This window comes from Oryctolagus cuniculus, chromosome Y (assembly GCF_051225735.1).
Source record: "Oryctolagus cuniculus isolate XC-2025 breed Fujian yellow rabbit chromosome Y, ASM5122573v1, whole genome shotgun sequence".
NCBI classification, from domain to species: Eukaryota; Metazoa; Chordata; class Mammalia; order Lagomorpha; family Leporidae; genus Oryctolagus; species Oryctolagus cuniculus.
The window spans coordinates 29,870,064-29,890,217 of record NC_142889.1 but is presented as its reverse complement, the minus strand read 5'-3'; the positions used below and the strand labels follow the sequence as shown (position 1 = coordinate 29,890,217).

At 45.2% G+C, this 20,154-nt stretch overlaps 2 pseudogenes across 1 annotated transcript in view; both read right to left on the bottom strand.

The window, feature by feature from the left end:
- LOC149119463 (uncharacterized) overlaps positions 1-20,154 on the bottom strand; it is a 271,925-nt pseudogene that overhangs the window by 196,300 nt on the left and 55,471 nt on the right. Inside the window, exon 2 of the transcript XR_016228693.1 lies at positions 7,266-8,011. The product of XR_016228693.1 is annotated as an uncharacterized LOC149119463 (transcript). The remainder of the gene's footprint in view (positions 1-7,265; positions 8,012-20,154) is intronic.
- LOC149119464 (heterogeneous nuclear ribonucleoprotein Q pseudogene) lies at positions 16,481-18,022 on the bottom strand (annotated as a pseudogene).

Genomic DNA, 20,154 nt, shown 5'->3' with positions numbered 1-20,154 from the left:
TTATTTATTTATTTATATATTTATTTTTCTCTTAGAAGTGTATAATGTTCCATAAGTCTGGACCCAGATTTTTCCTTGTGGAACATTTTTCTTGATCGGTTGGTTTGGATTTCCAAAAATTTGTTCAACTTATTAAATTATATAGGAATTTTCCTATTTCATCTTATATTTGTGTTTTTGAAAATTGGACTTCAAAAAAATATAGCAGATTTTTAACTCTGGAGTCAATTTTTAAGTAATTTTCTAGTTATATAAGGTAAATAATTTCATGTATTTCATAAATACAGATTTAGGAGCATAGTGCTACTTCCCACCCTACCCTCCCACTCATGCTGCCATCCTCCCTCCTGCTTCCTGTTGTATGAGGAATCTCCATACTGTTTTCCACAACAGCTGTCCTAGTTTACATTCCCACCAACAGTGTATTAGGGTACGCCCCCCACAATCTCCACCAGCATTTATTGTTTTTTGGTTGCTCTATGAAGCTGTTCTAACTGGGGTGAGGTAAAAACCTCAGTGTGGTATTTATATTCAGTTCCCTGATGGCTAGGGAACATAATCCTTTTTCATGTGTTTGTTGGCAATTTGAATTTCATCTTTTGATAAAAAATCTGTTTGAGTCCTTTGAACCATTTCTATTTATTTATTTATTTGACAGGCAGAGTGGACAGTGAGAGAGAGGGAGACAGATAGAAAGGTCGTCATTTACTGTTGGTTCACCCCCCAATGGCCGCTGTGGCCGGTGCACTGCGATGATCTGAAGCCAGGAGCCAGGTGCTTCTTCTGGTCTCCCATGTGAGTGCAGGGCCCAAGGACTTGGGCCATCCTCCACTGTACTCCCAGGCCACAGCAAAGAGCTGGCCTGGAAGAGAAGTGACAGGGACAGAATCTGGCACCCTGACCAGGACTAGAACCCGGTGTGCCGGTGCCGCAGGTGGAGGATTAGCCTATTGAGCACGGTGCCAGCCTTGAACCATTTCTTAAGTGGATTGTTTATTTTGTTGTTGTTGTTGCATTTCTTTAACAGTTACATAGCTTGGGAATATTTTCTCCCATTCTGTTAGTTGCCTCTTTGGAGTCAAACTTTTATTCATAAGAATTTCACAGAACCTTAATATCTTGGAGAGTTCTATGAGCCCTGTAAAGAATAGCACTGTTTTCATTTCTTAAACTTGGCTACTGGCTTATAAATTTTGCTAATATTTTAAAAAATGTTCTTCCTTGCTTATATGTATCTGTAGTACTTTTGTGAAACCAGCATTTTATTGATGCTTGCTATTACCCTTTTCCTGACTTTATTTAAATATTTTTCATGCATTTTCTTTTTTAATTCTTAAGAAGGAAGCTGGGATGATTGGTTTGTGCTGTCCTAACATATTCACTTAAGGATGCAGATTTTCTCTCAGCACTGGTTTTTCTGCAATCTCTTAATTTTCTTACATGTTTGCAAACCCTGTGTGTGCAGGTCCTGTCTGCCCCAGTATCTCCATCCCCATGTGCCCACAGCCATATCAGGCTTCATGTCTCTCCATTCCTATGTCTGAAACCCATGTATTTTCTCCAGTGTCTATCTCATTTAACTGTGATGCCTGTTCACCCTTGATTTTTTGTCATTTATAACATCTCTGACATTCATGTCAGCTTTCAACATTCCCTATTCCTTGTGCCTGCAGCACATGCCAGCTGCATGAGTCTCCATCCCTTGTGTCTCCAGCACATTTTCCTGAGTGTCTCCCTGCACCATGTCAATCATCATGTCCTCCAGCCCTCTTACATGAAGCCAAGATCTTCCCTCAACTGTATGCTTCCCTTCCCCAGAGTGATCTTTCTGCTACCCTGCAGTAACTTCACTGTCTGTGCTTCCAGCTCATGGCAACCTTTATATACCTCTCTGCTCTTGCTGGAACCCACTGTCATACTTAAGTTTCTAGAATGCCTCTGACTGCAACCAGGTGTTTCCCTACGTCCCCATGCCCAATACCCATACCCTATGCACCTCCTGTTTCTGCATCTCCTGTTTTCCTCCCGTGGTCTATCCATATATATATATATGGATATATATATATATATATCCAATATATCCAATATATATTGCTATATATATTTCACATCAGTTTTTTATCTACTCTTGTTTTAAATATATTGGAACCAGTGTGCTGTATGATATGGTTATACTGTGGTTGGATTTCTAATAACACATCAAGATGTCTGGTAAAATTTCTGTCCCACTATGCATTCTCACCAGTAATGAATAAGATATACTGCTATTCTGTATTCTGGCAAAAATTTGTGTTTTCGTGTTCATTTTTGCGGCATCTGTGACCTCACATGGCTGCCTCACTTCCTCCCACCCGGTCACAGCCCCGCCACAGCCTCACCTGGTCCCAAGTCACGTCCACCCCGCGCAGGTGGCCAAGCCTGCCCGGCTGAGCTCAGAGCCCCCGGGAGCCCCTGCCCCTCTCTGAGCACTGGGGGAGGGCCAGATACTGGGCCACTGACCTGGGAGATGGAGGGGCCTCACTTGGGCAGACCACTCATTCATTCACTCACTCACTCACTCACCCACCCCAAGGGCCCAGCCCCCATCTGCGCAGTGTAAGGGCGGGGCTGAGGAGGTGCCCATGGCCCCGTGGCCCCTGTCCGGCCTGGCCCCGGGACACATTCTGTAGTTTGCAGCAGACTGGTCGGCTCCTTGGAGCCTCAGATGTGGGCACAGTGTGCAGTGCCCAAGAGCCAGGAGATGGAGTGCCCCGACCCCCACCCCAGCGCCAGGACACAGCAGGGGAGGTGGTGGGTGGCACTCAGATGGGCATGGGGGGCGACTGCCCACCTAAACCCTGCCGTGGCTCCCTAGGGCCCCGCCCACTCACCCACAGCTCCATCCTGCCCCAGGGCCTTTGCACAGCCGTGACCTCGTCCCCGGACCCCAGACCCTCAGCCAGCACCCCTTCCTCAGTGCCAGCCCGGTGCCCACGAGCCCCCCCACCTGACTGCCAGTTCACAGCAGAGCCTCCCGGGGTCCGAACATGGCTGCCCGTGTGCCCGGCCCACAGTTCCGGCCTGGGCAGTGGCCTGGCAGCGGGCAGGGGAGACTGAGGCTGGCGGCGGCCGGCACCTGTCCTGGCCCTGCACATCCTCACTCTTGCCTCCTTCATGAGAATCCCCCCCACGGAAGAGACAAAGCCACGGAAGCGATTCTCATGGCCACACCGCCTGCAGTTCCAGTTTTCCCGCCTGGACCCATCCAGCCCAGTGTAGACACTGCTCCTGTAGAGGCCTCAGCCCCACTGGGCTCCGAAGCTTCTGGAGACAGGGACCTCAGCCCTGCACAGCGAGGCCAGCGCGGCCCTGGCGGGCATGTGGGTCCTTCCCAGGTGCCAGGGTGGCCACCCGACCACACTATGCTGGGGGTCTGGTGGCAGGGTGATGCAGCTCCAGGCTCCTGCTGAGGGCTGGGGAGGGGCAGGCACACAGGTGCCCCCAGGCCACACCTCTGCAGTAAATGCCCCCCGCTGACAATGTGCATCCTGGGCTCCCTGGGGGAGGCATAACCCCCTGAATGGGAGGCCTGGGCCTCTGCTGTGGGCACCCCCCCACCCCCCTGCTCCAGCCGCACCGGCCTCCTGGCTCCGTGCTGGCCCAGGGCCTTTACCCAGGCCCTGTCCTCAGCCCGCTTTTCTCTTTGCCCATTTCGTCAACTGTCCGGTCTCAACTCTGAGGCTACGCAGGCCCACGTGGGCACCTGCCCCAGGCCACCACCACCTGCCCTTCTCTTGAGCACCTGAGACGGGGCCAGGATACAGTAGGTGTATGATAAATGCTGGCCAAGGGGAGACTGAGAGCTGAAGCTGACCATGAACTCGGCACCAGGGACTGGGGACCACCACCCCTGCCCGGCAGCTGCAGCGGACAGGGCCCTGGTGCCACGGCCATGAGACCCAGGCCACTTCCCAGAGTGGGAGGGGACCTGGCCCTGGGCCGCAGGCTCTGAATCCCCAGGTAGAGGCCCAGGCTTCTTCTGGCCCCAAGTCAGGCCTGGAATCTCTCCCTCCCCCAAGGCAGGGGTCACAGCCCCAAGGGCCGCGTCCTGGCCCCCTAGAAGCTTCCAGAAGGGCTCCGAAGCTTAGCGGAGCTGCCCCAGCCCCGCCCTACGCGGCAACCCCCCGGCCCTGCCTGGAGCCCCCGGGGCCACCTGCCCACAGCCCCCCCCGTGCCACAGGGGCCCGGCCGGCGGCCACACAGCCCCAGGGCCACGACGCTGGCCCACGTGGGCCCGGCGCCCACTCACCATCCACCACATCTTGGCTGTCTTGTCCTAGCTCAGCTGCCACTCCAGAAGCTTCGGAGCCCGCGTCCTCGCCAGCCCTGCTGGGCACCTCCATGCTGGCGCGGGGCGCCGCTGACCCTACCCCCGCCCCACCATGGGCTCAGCTCAAGCGACTCCCATGGCCTGGGACCATTGGAGCTGGAGGGGGAGAGGAAGAGAGATGGAAAGGGCAGCTGTGATGGGAGCTCAGGCGAGTGGCCACCCATGGCACTGTGCTGCAGGGGCGGCTGCAGCTCTGATTGGGAGCAGCCCCCCGCGCCCACCCCTGGGAGGAGCAGCTGCTCCCAGCCCCGCCGCCCACTCCTCAGCTCCTGTGCCAGGCCTGGCGCGCAGGGCCCACGGAGCAGCGGGACCCCTCCCACCACCTCCCAGGGCCCCTTCCTGGAGCCCCAGGGCTGGGGCCGCAGCTGGGGGGGGCGCCCTCCGTGCAGGGAGGAGGGTCCAAGGGTCCCGGGCTGCGGGCGCTGGGATGGCTGTGCATGCATGGGGCGCCAAGGGTGCGCCCGCCCTGCAGGGCAGGACCTCGGGGGACCCCGGAGGCTCTGGGGGGACCACGGGGCTTGGGGTGGGGCTAGGGGCCGGAGGGCGCCCCCTGCTCCAATGCCCACCCCGCGACGCGTCTCCCCCAGGACGGGCACCTCCTCCCTCTCGGGCCCGGGACTCCAGAGCCCGCCCGGGGGCCCAGCAGGCAGCGGAGGCTGGAGAGGGAGGAGGCGCCTGGCCAGCACCTAGCCCCGCACCTGGCCCCGTACCTGGCCCCCGAAGTAAAGCTGTGGGCGTGGCGCTGGTGGCTGCCACAGCAGGACGCGGCGCGTGCGGGACCCATTGAGGAGTCCCGGCCCCTCGCCGTCATTTGCCTCTGAGCCTCATTGTAGCTGCATGATGACCCCAGGGCTTTGAAGGCCAGGGGAGGCAGGGCCTGGGCGAGAAACGGACACGGTGGGTGGGAGAGGAAGGGGAGAAACGCGGAGGCCGCGGCCCACCTCCCCCTCAGCACGTTTTCCTCCTGTGGAGGCCGCGGCCCAGCGGCAGGGCTGGGCAGGGCGAGGACCCTGGCCCAGGGCCTCGCTGGCGCTGCGCTGCACAGTGGCCGGGGAGACCGCGAGCGTCTCCTGGCGGGGGAGGCGGGCGGCCCCCCACTCAGCTGCCTGAAGCCCTCAAGGAGCGGAATCCACGAACCGGGGGCAGAGCCTCCAGGCCTCACTCAGGGCCCGGGGTTTGAACAGCGTCCGGACCGAACGCGGGCCCTGAGCAGAGCTCAGGGCGAGCGGAGGTTTGATTAAAGAGGCAATGGCTTGGGACACCTGCTGGGCTGCATCCCACGTGGTTGCGGGTTCGAGTCCTGGCCGCTCCATTTCCGATCCAGCTCTGCTGTGGCCTGGGAGAGTAGTGTAGGATGGCACGGGTCCTTGGGCCCCAATGCCTGCGTGGGAGACCGGATGGAGCTCCTTGCTCCTGATCTGCGCGGCCATCTGGGGAGTGACCCAGAGGATGGAAGACCTCTCTCTCTGTCTCTCTGTTTCTCTCTTTCTCTCAATTCCCACTTTCAAATCAATCACTCTTTAAAAAGTCAGATCATGTCAGCGCGGTGTGCCGGCTGCAGCGCACCGGCCGCGGCGGCCATTGGAGGGTGAACCAATGGCAAAGGAAGACCTTTCTCTCTGTCTCTCTCTCTCACTGTCCACTCTGCCTGTCAAATAAATAAAAAACTCTTTAAAATGTCAGATCATGGCCAACAATTCCCAGCCACAGACTCCATAAGCCGTGGAAATGCGGACAGCAGAGGCCAGAGAGAAACTTCTGGGGGAAGTGGAGAGGCCATGGGGTGCACTTAGTGGGGGGAGGGGGCTGTCCCGGGACCCCAGCTCCCTCCCAACCAGGGCCCCACCCAGACCGGGAGCCCGAAGGGAGGTCGGGGGTGACCACGGCTGGACAGGACTGGGCAGGGGCGGGGCGGGGGCAGGTGGGCAGTGAGCAGGAGCAGGGGTTTCCTCCCCACCCAGCCTCTGGCTGAGGGCTTCTCGGGGGAGGGCAGCGCCAGTGGTGTTGTGCAGGGATTGGCTTCCTTGGCACTCAGGCGGGCATGGGGCTGGAGCCGATGTGGCCAGGGCCCAGCAGCTGGCCTCTCTCTCCCTGGCTCAGGACGCTCTGGATGGCGGCCCCCCATGACCACAGCCCCGCAGCCGGCTCTGCTCAGCCTCAGCGGGGGCACAGACACCTGGCCCTTTAAGGAAATGCTACCGGGGCAGCTAGAAGTCAAACTGGCACTCATGATGTTGGCATTATGGATGGTGGTTTAACCTGCTATACCGTGATGATGGCCTTTTATCCTGCCCTCTTGCTAGGTGACAGACATTGTGTTCTGCCAGGCACACTTACAACAGTGGGAACTAAGTTCTCTTCACTTACACTGTCAACATTTATTTCCCAAAGTATCCTTAGCAGGGATTAATCTGAAGCATCACAAAGTCTAATGACAAAGGATATTTTTTCATTTAAAAATGTTATTTTGATAATATATTAACAAGTAATGACTCCCCTATGAAATCCCACTTAGATTTCTCCTTTTCTCCTCAGATTCTAGAATTTTCAGAGTAGCTATTAGTTTTGCTGATGGAATGACTGAAATGATCTGAAAAGAAAACAATACAGTGTTCTATTGGAGCTACATCATTGTGACATCTTTTTTAAAAGACTTATTTATTTATTTGAAAATCAGAGATACAAGGAGAGGGGAGGCAGAGAGGGAGAGCGAGGTCTTCCATCCACTGATCCATTCCCCAATTGGCTATAACGGATTGGAGCTGCACTGATCCGAACCCAGGAGCCAGGAGCTTCTTCCAGGTCTCTCGAGTGCACAGGGGCTCAAGAACATGGGCCATCCACAACTGCTTTTGTATCACTTGAACACTCTCTACATCCACTGCTTTGTTATCACATATATGACAGGCATGTCAATCATTTTAATCTTCCCGTAGGTGGAAAATATCTCCATGATGTGGTCCTTGGTCATGTTCCTGGTGAGCCTCCCAATGTGCACTTTGGTGGGTTTAGGGGATGGGTTCCGTCTTTTCCTTTGCTTTCCATCTCTTTAAGGTGGTTTGGATTTGGAGCCCAAGTGCCTTCTGTTGTGCCTGCACCAGGAGGCGCTCCAGGAGCCAGAGGAACTGCTGGAGCTGGAGCTGAGGAGCGGCTTGAAGCCGAGGAGGAGGAGCTGGAGCCCTTGCTGGTGCTGGAGCCCAAGCTGGAGCTGCAGCTGGAAGGAGACCTGGTGCTGTTGCTACCGCTGGAAGCGCTGCGCCGCTTTCGCGCCTGGTCCTGGCTGGGGTCCTTCTCACTGGACTCCTTGGTGGCCCTTTTATCTTTAGAGCGGTCCTTAGACTTCTCATCAGAGCAGTCTTTTTATTATTTCCTTTGACTCCTAGCAAGCTCTTCTTTTTCACTCCTGATAAATCCATTCTGCCCTTCTGAGGTGCTCAAAGCAGCAATGGTGGCCTCGCTTTTCTGAACTTCCACTTCTAACTCAATTCTGAGAAATGATCCCTAATTGATTGCAATTTATGCCAAACAGCAGCATCTTCCTGCCACCGCCACCTCCTCCCGCTCTCATGGGCCACTCAACATAAACATCTTTAAAATGAAATGTCCGTAAGATTTTTCATGTGTTTTTAATTACTTCAAATGCTACATGGAGAAATGAAATATCCATGAGAATATAAAAGTCAAGAAATGTATGAATGAGATGATTACCTGACTGAGAATTCTGCTAATTCAGTGCACCTTTAATCTAAGTATGATAAATAAAAACAATAATTCAATGTAGAACTACTTGGAAATGATGCTTGAATTATATTCCATACCTTCTCTTAAAATATACAAAAGCTGAATAATTATTTTCTTATTGTTATTGCCTATATAAATATCTTACATTCAATTGTCATGTAACTGCCACCAGTACATTTAATGTAGTTTTGTGCTATTATTAATAATAATTATTATTAATCACCATATAGCTGGCACTTACCTGAATGTCTGGATAGTGAGCATGCAATGTATAATAATGGTTAACTAGAAAATTGGTTGAGTCTCTAGTACTCTTATAAGTTCACTCAAATGTTTCCCAAAGAGCTTCACCCTTTATGAAAATTTAATGTAATGTTTATTAATTTAAGTAGTCATCAATGAATAAGTCAAATGGAGTGTTTCATATGAAGTCAAAAGCATCACTTTTATACACATATTACAGAATATTTATGCAGTAACACTTGACTAACTAGAATTTATTGTAGTTGTATTTGAATTTTTAGAAACAAGATCTATTAAGGAGTCTTTTCATACACAAATGCCAATATCAACAGTTACATTTAAAAAAATCTTCTAATTTCAAAGCAGCAAAAAGCTGGTATTTTGATCATGCAAAGATCAGCAAGTGGATAAATTAGCTCTATTATGATACATCATACATAAAAAGCCTGAATTTTACAAATGTCAAACCCAAAAATTACTTAGTACTACAAAGTCATGCCACTGTTTTACACTAATTCTACTAAAAACAATAAAGTTACATATAGTATCAGAAAATTTCTTAATGAGGGCAGAATTTTTCTTACACTATTGGCAGGGCACTCATCCTCCTGATAGGGGACTCCTATGTATTTCTGGAGAGCTTTCCCAGACTTATTTCCAATTTATGCACTTAATGAAAGGTGCAAGAAGTTTTACTTTAGAAGTTCTTCATGTTTACATCAAATGGATTGGCCACCCTCAAAAAGATCAGTACTCTGGTTTCTTGATATCAATGTTAAACTTTCAAAAATACAACCTTATCCTATCCAATCCTTCTTGATAATTGAGTGTTCTCTCACTGTCACACTTTTAATTACAAGAGCTTTTGTGTTTGTGTCTCAAAACTATCAGTTTGACCCTTAATAATAAGATAACTGGGTCATTCAAAAAACATACTGAACCACAACCATATGGCTTCAGGAAAATGTTCTGGTTTTGCTCCATCGAAGTGATAGCTAATGTTCATGATATTTCCAAACAATGCGGTTCCTTGGGTCTTTGTATGATCATCTAAATGATCTAAATTTAAATTTAAATGATTTAATTCCAGAAGACTTGCATGTTCTTGACCTTTTAATTTTTGTTTAGAAGGGGCCAAATTAGCTGATTTGAGGAGAATATTTTTTTTTTTCTCCTCCATACAGTGGATCCCCTCTCTCACCATTGCTATTTAACATAGTCCTGCTAGTTTTAGCCACAGCCACTAGGCAATAAAAAGAAACCAAATTGATACAAATTAGAAAAGAGGAATCCAAACTACCCCTATTTGATGACATGGTTCTATATATAGAGGATCCAAAAGACTTCACTGAGAGTTTGGTAGAGTGGCAGGATATAAAATCAACACACAAAATTCAATAACCTTTGCATTCAACCACAATACTAGGGCCAGTACTGTGGCAAAGCGGGTAAAGCCACTTTCTGCAGTGCCGGCATCCCATATTGGCACCAGTTGAGACCCTGCTGTTCCATTTCTGATCCAGCTCTCTGCTATGGCCTGAAAAAGCAGTAGAAGATGGTCCAAGTCCTTGGGACCTGCACCCATGTGGGATACCTGGAAGAAGCTCCTGGCTCCTTCGTTTGGATCAAGGCAACTCTGGCCATTGTGGCCATCTGGGGAGTGAACCAGTGGATGCAAGACCTCTCTCTCTCTCTCTCCCTGCCTCTCCTCTCTCTGCAACTGTGACTTTCAAGCAAAATAAATAAATCTTAAAAAATAATGTTTGTGGTTAGTAAGATAACATTTCCTAAAAATATAAACACAATACCAGGGATGAGAAACTACTCATAAGATTAATCTCATGCATGATAGACACAAAAAATAAATTCTTGGATTGAATTTAACTAAGGATTCCAAAAATCTCTAAGAAAATTACAAAATGCTAAACAAAGAATAAGAATATACAAAATGGGAAAATCTTTCAAGATTAGAAGATTCAATATTATCAAAATTCTATACAACCAAAATAATTCTAGAGATTCAATGTGATCACAATCAATATATGAACAACATTCTTATATAGGAATATTCTTTCTATACACAATTTGCATAAGGCTTTCTTCATAAAATAATGTTGTATTTTATAAAATGCTTTCTCTGCATCTATTAAGATCATCTTTGTTTATTTTGTTCATCAGTTTGTTAATGTGATATATCACATTTCTTTACTTGAGAATGTTGATTCATCCTTGCATACCAGGGATAAATCCCAATTTGTCTAGGTGAGTGATCTTTCTGATGTGTTTTGGATTAGATTGGCTAATATTTGGATGGGGATTTTTGTATCTATGTCCATCTGGAATATTTATCTATAATTCTCTTTCTCTAGTGTATTTTTTTCTACAACACATGAAGGACAGATATCCTACATGGGGAGTAAGTACATGGTGACTGCTGTTGTTTATTTAACAATGGACACTCTTTTTTTTGTTTCTTTCCAAATCTTCAGAGAAATTTCATTTGCCAGTGGTAGAAAAGAACACTGCACAGTGGGCCATGTTCCCAGAAAACCAGAATTAAATTACCATTAACTTCAAATACAAAGACATGTACATGACCACAGGATATTTCCATCAACAATTAAAATTAAGTGAAGACCAGACCAATATTTATTCTATACACCTCCCATTCATGTGCTTGCAATTGAGGATATCTTGGGGATTTTTTTTTTTTTTACCAATGACTAGATTCTTTGAATGTATAAGATAATCCAAAAGCAAGACAGGTCTCTAATGACTCCCAAATGTCTATTTAAAAGCTATTAAGTGAAAAATGAAATGGAGGACACTCACAATAATTCTTGGACTCCTGGAGATCCTAAGACATGCTACAAAAATAGGTATTTATTCTTAGGAAAATAGTCAGAGCTAGCTTCCTTATGCTATACATAAAATCTTAACATCAGAGGCAGTACAGATAGTACAGATAGTTTTGAACTGATCTCCAAACAAACACAAATCCACTACGTTTAAAAGAACAGTTAATTTGAGGTTTTTGGCAAAAGACAGTACTTCACACATCTAATCCAAATCAAAGAGCCTGCAGACAGTTTTCAGTGAGATGAAAGGAATGAAATAAATATAAATTCTATGGATAAATGTCAGACAATTTAAATAAGCTAATGGAACTAATATTTTTAAACAAAAATACTAGTCAGGTAACAAGCTTTTGTTTCTCAATGTCAGACTCTAAATGTTTACCAGACTACTGTTAATATCATTAAAAACCTAATCTTTGACCCAGAGTGTTAGTAATACTGATTTGCATTTGCAAAAAGATTGTTTTTCCAACTAAATGCTTCCGGTCCTCAAAGATATTTTAATATTACTGAAGGCAGACTGTGGTGCTAACAGAATTTAAGTCTCAAGTATTTTTTTTTTTTTTATTTTTTGACAGGCAGAGTGGACAGTGAGAGAGAGAGACAGAGAGAAAGGTCTTCCTTTGCCGTTGGTTCACCCTCCAATGGCCGCCGCGGCCGGCGCGCTGTGGCCGGCGCACCGCGCTGATCCGATGGCAGGAGCCAGGAGCCAGGTGCTTTTCCTGGTCTCCCATGGGGTGCAGGGCCCAAGCACCTGGGCCATCCTCCACTGCACTCCCTGGCCACAGCAGAGGGCTGGCCTGGAAGAGGGGCAACCGGGACAGAATCCGGCGCCCTGACCGGGACTAGAACCCGGTGTGCCGGCGCCGCTAGGCGGAGGATTAGCCTAGTGAGCCGCGGCGCCGGCCTCAAGTATTTTTTTTTTAAAAGTGACAGACTCTAAAGTCAGTCTACTAATTTGCCCAGGTAAAAAATGCAAGAATTGGTTATAACTAGCATATTTAGTGGCATGCCCTATTGAGTGGTATGGTTAGTAAGTAATAACTACACCTTAAACACCATCCCAGTCTGTTTCTTTTATATATTGCTACTTATTCATTAACTTCATACCCACCACTGAGTTCCTATGGCCAGGTAAAAATTTTATGGTATGCACAAAAAACTGTCATGGTGGGTACTGTTCAAAGTTCTAGAGACTGGAACAATCATTTATTGTAGGATTCGCTCCCTCTCCTAAATGCATGAAGCCGTTCTACTTTTCTGTTTCTCCCCTTAAAATAAAGGCTACATGTCATGGTGATCTTTTGCCACATTTTTGATTAACTTTTGGCTACGTGAAAAAACTTGTAATGAATTTGTCAATTTTGCTCATCTAGCATGAAGTTCAACCTAATTCTTTTCAAATATCTTATACAACGGAATGCCCCAGATTACCCCATTAATCCATTTCTATGTTGTTCCTATTTTTTTTTTTTTTGACAGGCAGAGTGGACAGTGAGAGAGAGAGACAGAGAGAAAGGTCTTCCTTTGCCGTTGGTTCACCCTCCAATGGCCGCCGCGGCCGGCGCGCTGAGGCCGGCGCACCGCACCGATCCGATGGCAGGAGCCAGGAGCCAGGTGCTTTTCCTGGTCTCCCATGGGGTGCAGGGCCCAAGCACCTGGGCCATCCTCCACTGCACTCCCAGGCCACAGCAGAGGGCTGGCCTGGAAGAGGGGCAACCGGGACAGAATCCGGCACCCCGACCGGGACTAGAACCCGGTGTGCCGGCGCCGCTAGGTGGAGGATTAGCCTAGTGAGCCGCGGCGCCGGCCTATGTTGTTCCTATTTTATGAGGAAGATGTTTTACATTTTTTGTTAAGATTTATTATCAGTAGAAAAGTTTGTCATGTTACACATGTTACCATGAGAGTGCAACAGCTCTTGTTTGTGAATTCTCCCTTCTTTTTAAACATCTGATTAAGTTGCAAAGGCTGAAAATCTTTCACAAAAAGCATGCTTGGAAGAATAGAGACAACACAGTTTTCTCACAAAGTAACTTTCTGAAAACTGATAAAACTAAATTTATGAACACTTTTGATTGAAAGTAGTCTGCAGAAACAAAATCTTGGTATGTTTGGGTTAGGTAACTCAAGTTTTCTTTTTAACAATCAGAATGTTTTAAGGAAACATTTTAGATCCCAAGAAAGGGACCTGACTCTTGGATTTAGGACCCTTTCCTTGACAATATGTACAAAATTTCTTTAACTTGCCATGTGTCCATTCTTTGAAGCTGTCAAAGCCAAGAACCCATAAACAAATCACAAATAGCAATAACCTACATTAATTAACATCCCCCCTTTAACATGTTGACATTTTTACTAAAGGATTATTTTTGCATTTCCATTTCTTATATCCCATGACATTCCATAAAAATTGCATTATTGCTTTATAGGCCACACAACATTCAAAAGTATGTTTATATGCATTGCCTATTTTCCTTGATGTCTGTTAACAGTTTGATACTCATTTTACTACACAAATTTAAGGTTGAAAATATCTGTTAGTATTTCTTGTCAGAACTTAATTGTTCACATCACTAATCACTACAAGCATATTTAGCCCTGATTATATTGCTCAAAAACTGCACCCATTATCAGAACAGTACAAATGATATTTAATTTTAAAAGTAATTATAATGGCTTGAATTCAAAGTTATTCAAATGAATACTGTCAAGTAATTTCACTTGAGTGTATACATATTTCATCATCAATGTTTACATTACCCTTCTTTACATATAACCATCAATTCTTCACAATTTCTTTACATCAGTTTTCTTTCCCAAGTCCCCAAACTGAGAATGCCAAATAGTCTTGGAAGTCCACAGCTTCATATTTTAATGTTTTCTTAAAGAACACATTTGTGAACTCACAAAAGTGTTCATCTTTCAACTTTGAAAATGCAGTTTTTAGTTTGTCAAACAATCCTGTTCTAAAATCCCAACAAATAAATATGAGAATTAACTTAAACACCTTGACAGTGTCCCTTAAAAATGGTACGACAGTAAAGTGCCCATAGGCATGGCAATGACCTCTTGGATGGGATCATTTAACTGCTTGGAACTGGAAAATACCAGTACCAAGGATTACACTGAGATTCAATTTTACTGAAGGCTACATTTAGTTTACCCACTTTCCACAACCTAGCATATTCATTATGGTAGAATGAAATGTAAATGTTTTGTGTAGCCCTCAATCTCACACTAAGATTTGAGAGAGATGTACTTTTAAAAAGCACGGGGTAATAATATATAAAATCAGTGGCAGAAAGTTTCATTAAGCACCAAGAACTAATTTTGTCACCCCATACTCATTTTGTAGGTAAGTTTCAACAACCAGCAAGGCACATTTACATATATTCCAATGAATACTTATTGACAAATTTTTAAATTACACTCTATGTCCCAGGTATCCCAGTAACTGACATACAACATACCAAAATGGTTTATTAAGATAACAAAAAACAATTAATGTAAAACATACAGGCTATTGGCAACCACTATTCTAAAATTATGTAAGTACAAATAAACATACTGAAATGTGTGCAATTCTAAATTTTTAAACCAGAAGATTTCTACACTAACACACATTTATATTAATACACATAAAAAATAAAAACTTTATTACAAAAATAAGTTACACTCGCCTCCAGCTTACAGTATAAAACAATTTTATTTGCAGGAATGCAAAATGATTGTTTGCCATGAGCATTTTGAACATATGACATGTCTAATTTTCTTGTTAAATTTGCATTTACTGGGGAACTGGTGTGTATAAAACCTTAATTAAGTATAAGCTCTGACCTTCATCATGGTGCCTATTGGGTTTGTGTGATATAACTGCAGTATCCCTTTCGGGAAGGGGAGAAGGGATTTATTTACACAAAATCCTAATTAAACTATAATTTTACTTTTGACTTTAAGCTATCAACTTAGGACTTGGCAAAAAAAATTTTTGAGGGTGATTCAATAGAGGATGCTTCACCACTGAATACTCACTGTCATCAAGGTGCTTTAGAAAATTAAAAAAAACATAGCACAAATGATTGTACTCTACTCTATAAGTTACCATGACCTGCATAGGAAATGGAAAGCTGATTCACATTTTTACAGTGAGCAGCAGTAAGAAATGCACTAATGAAACATACCTTTTACCTAAAAAGCTAAACTACAGCCATATACTAATTTCTATGATTTATGAAAAAACTTCAAAATATCCAAATGTCAGGCTTTGCTGTACAATTGTCAGTTTTAGTCTGACTTTTTATAAAGGGACACTGCAGTATTTAGTACAAGTTTGGATGGACTTTTTTTGAACATCTGATGTCTTAAAAAAGTAACATATTGCTAAACTATTATACATCCAAATAACTACAATGTATGAAGAAGCAAGGCTGCTTTTTCAGCCACAAAATATGACTAAAGCAAGGCCTGTTATCATAGTCATGAGGAAGTCTTAAAAGCCTCTGAAACTAAAGGCAACTAAGAATGCTACATTTGGTATATTAAAATCTTACCCTCATATCATATTTAACAAGCCTTGCTTTTATCTACAAAGATTTTTCTATGTACAGTACAGCCAGGGTATAGTTAAATCTTCTGCTACTGTGATAGTTAACCAACCCTTTAAAAAAGATTCCGAAAAGAACCACTATCTGAAATGCCTGACTAACCAGCCCTGATGATTACACCTGAAACTGCATATCTGAACACAATTCAAAAGTGATTATTACTATAAAAAGATACAGACAATCATGATTAACCTTGGTGAGTAGAAATAAAATTTAAGGATACCAATAGTGGAATTCATCTATACCACAGCAATAAAATTTAAATGCACAAATTCAAGATAATATTTCAGAATACCACTGCTGGGATCCTTAATTTAAAAAAACAGGGGAAAAATCTACTTAGAGCAGATTTTTTAAAGAGAAGAACTTTATTCTTTATTAAGCGATCATGCTAGAAGTTATGAAGGATTTCTGTTGGAACACATTTGGAAAATAGAGTAGCTTTAGTTTAATAACTTGCACTGCATAGAAAATTGTTAAAGAAATTCATATCAAAGTCCAAGTATTAGTTCAATGTCCCGGATTTGATTCCATGATCTTCATAGGAAGGTCTTCTGCAATAGAATATGCTCCTATACAGCCAAGATATTTAAGGTTGCTTGATTTCCTTACCATTACTCCACTGCAAGCTTCTGGTGTAATCCCACATAGCAAGTCTGTCTTCATTGTAACAGGTCAGGACAGGCCTCGACCCCTTTTCCCTGCCCATGACCTCTTTGTTTTTGAACACCTCCTCTCACACCACCAATGCCTCTTGCTGATCCAGGACCTCCTCTCTGTGAATAACTGGCTCTACCACAGGGAGGAGCAGCCCCATGACCTCTGGATGGAGCAGCACCCCTTACTCCTCTACCACCCCTTCCTCTAGCTCCAACTTGAAAATCTTCATAACCATAGTATGGATCTTCATATCCACCATGACAGTTATGGTAATCATAGCCAAAATAATCATAATAATCTTCATATCCATAATAATCTGGAGGATATTCATAACCACCTCTACCTCCACGCCCTCGACCTCTTGTTGGAGGGGGCATATGAGTTGGACCATAATAGCAGTAATCATCATACATTTGATTGCTGCTTGCCTCTGAGCTTTTCTTTCTTTCCTTTTCTGATCTGGTGGCTTAGCAAAAACAATTTCAATGTTTTCTCCCTCCAAGTCTTTGACATTCATTTCTTCCATAGCCTTAACAGCACCATCTCGTTCATCAAAATGAATGAATGCATAATCTTTCAGTTTCCTCATTCATTCCAGTTTTCCAAACTGACTAAATGCCTTTTCTAAAATCTCTTCTGTTACAGTATTGGCAAGGTTACATACAAAAAGTACCTTCACCTTTGCCATAACCTCAGGATCAGGATCCTCTATAGGATCAGCCCATTCAACAGTTCCAACATTTTTCCAGACCTTGACTTTACCACTCATTAGCCTACATCTTGCCTGGGCAGCTGTTTTGTGATCTTCATATTCAAGAAAGCAAAAGCCTGTTTTTTTTTTTTTTCTTGTCATCTGGTTGGTGGTATAAAATGACGTCTGTAAGACCCTCTGTTACTTTGCTAAATTCTTCAAGAATCTGTTCCTTGGTTTTACTCTTAGGAATAGAGCCCACAAAAAGCCTATTGTTGGCAACCGAGATGCAGACACCAATATGTTTTCCAGAACGAATTTCATGATTATTATACAGTTTAAAAACCTCCTGAGCTGCTTTTTTTTGTACAAAAAGTGACAAATGCATAACCTCTATTGAGACCAGTGAGTGGATCCATCATAAGACGAAGATCCCAAATAGGTCCAGCTTTCTCAAATAACGGAACAAGCACATCCTCAAATAGATTGCTTGGGATCTTCCCCACAAATATCTCAATGCCAACAGAAGGCTGCTGACCTGAATAAACAGAATCTGGAGGCAGTCCCCCATACTTCCTCTGTCCAGTGGTCACATCAAGTGTGTAGCCTGTTCTTCCCAAGAGTGCTTTAATTTTTGTCTCATCTGGTCCTTTACTAGAGTCCGCTACTTTGGTCCCCTGTTTTTCTCTCTGCCTTTAAGTCTTCATGACTCCACATAAAAAGGCACTTTTGTTCTGAACATGAGAGAGATCACTGTCATTAAACTGCTGAAAAATTGCCAATGCACCGTCTTCATTGAATTCTTTCAAAGCTTCAATAGCTCTTTCATCTAAATCACTATGTGCAACTAGCCCTCCCCTTTGGGCTATGGCCAAGGAATCCTGTCCCAGGGGATTGGGTTGCATGCTCCCTGCTCCCTGTATCCCTGCAAGTGGAGCTGTTGTAAAATGGCGGCCAAAGCTCATACCGCTGGCAGCAAACCCGATCCAGTTACACTCGCCTCTGAGAGTGCTTCCTGTGCGCATGTGTGCCCCCGCGTGACCCTCCCTTCCCTCCCCTCCCTCACGCATTTGCTTCTCTCATTCACTCCCTCAACCCCTGCCCTCCACCTGCTCCTCCTTCTCCCCTATAACCACCAGCAGCAGCAGCAGCAGCAGCAGCAGCCGCCACTGCCTCCGGCCACCTTCTCCTCTTGGCCTTTCTTCTTCCCTCTGTGTTCCTTCCCTGCCTCCCCCACTCCCATCTGTGGTGCCTCAGGCAGGAGTGGCAGCTTTGCCCCTTCTCACTGACTCCTGGCATGCTCGCTCACTGCTCACTGCCTCCCTCTCTTGCTCTCTCCGCCCTGTCCCCCAGTCCCTGCCAAGTCTGCTCCTCTCTTTCTCTCTCCCCCAGTTGACACTCACTGGAGGCTCTTGTCATGAGCTGCCAAGGCTATGGATGCTGCTTGAGTTCACCAACTCTGATCTTATTTAACAAGGCCACAGCCAAAGTGGAAGCTCTCTCCTCCCTTCAGAGAAAGGTACCTCCTTCTTTGATGGCCCATTCTTTCCTCTGGGATCTCACTGACAGAGATCTTTCATTTAGGCTATTTTTTTTTTTTTGCCAGAGTGTCTTGGCTTTCCATGCCTGAAACACTCTCATGGGCTTATTAGACAGATCTGAATGCCTTAAGGGCTGATTCTGAGGCCAGAGTGCTGTTTAGGACATCTAAAATTCTGAGTCTGCTGTGTATCCAACTTCCCATGTTGTATAATTTTCTCATTTTAATTCTATCAGTTAATATTAGCAGACACTAGTCTTGTTTATGTGATCCTTTTGACACTTAATTCTCTCATTATGATCAATTATGAACTGAAACTGATCACTTTGACTAGTGAGATGGCATTGGTACATGCCACCTTGAAGGGACTGAATTGGAATCCCCTGGCACATTTCTAACTGTACAGTTTTGCACATGCTCTATTGGACTTACCCCAAATAAAATACATCTTTAAAAAAAATAAGTTCTGTAGATACCAGCTAGGTACATTTGGTCCAGAGTTTTGATTAGCTCTTGTTTCTTTACTGATTTTTTGTCTAGTTGATATGTCCATTGAAGAAAGTGGGGTGTTGTTGATGTCCTCCCTTACTATTGTGTTAAATTGATTGTCTCTGGCCAGCACCGTGGTTCACTAGGCTAATCCTCTGCCTTGCAGCACCAGCACACTGGGTTCTAGTCCGAGTCGGGGCACCGGATTCTGTCCCAGTTGCCCCTCTGCCAGGCCAGCTCTCTGCTGTGGCCTGGGAGTGCAGTGGAGAATGGCCAAAGTGCTTGGGCCCTGCACCCCATGGGACACCAGGAGAAGCACCTGGCTCCTGGCTTCGGATCAGCGTGGTGTGCTGGCCACAGTGTGCTGGCCACAGCGGCCATTGGAGGGTGAACCAATGGTAAAAGGAAGACCTTTCTCTCTGTCTCTCTCTCACTGTCCACTCTGCCTGTCCAAAAAAAAAAAATAAATTGATTGTCTCCCTTTAGATTCATTAATATTAGTAATTTAATATCCAGATACCCTTTACTACTGAATTCTACAAAATATTTAAGAAGAACTAACTCAAACACCTTTTGGCTCACATACAGAAATCTACCAACAACAGATGCTGGTGAGGATGTGGGGAAAAAGGGACACTAACCCACTGTTGGTGGGAATGCAAACTGGTCAAGCCACTATGGAAATCAGTCTGGAGATTCCTCAGAAACCTGAATATAACCCTACCGTTCGACCCAGCCATCCCACTCCTTGGAATTTACCCAAAGGAGTTTAAATTGATAAAGAAAAAAGCGGTCTGCACCCTAATGTTTATTGCAGCACAATTCACAATAGCCAAGACCTGGAACCAACCTAAATGCCCATCAATGGTAGACTGGATAAAGAAATTATGGGATATGTATTCTTTAGAATACTATACCGCAGTAAGAAACAACGAAATCCAGTCATTTGCAACAAA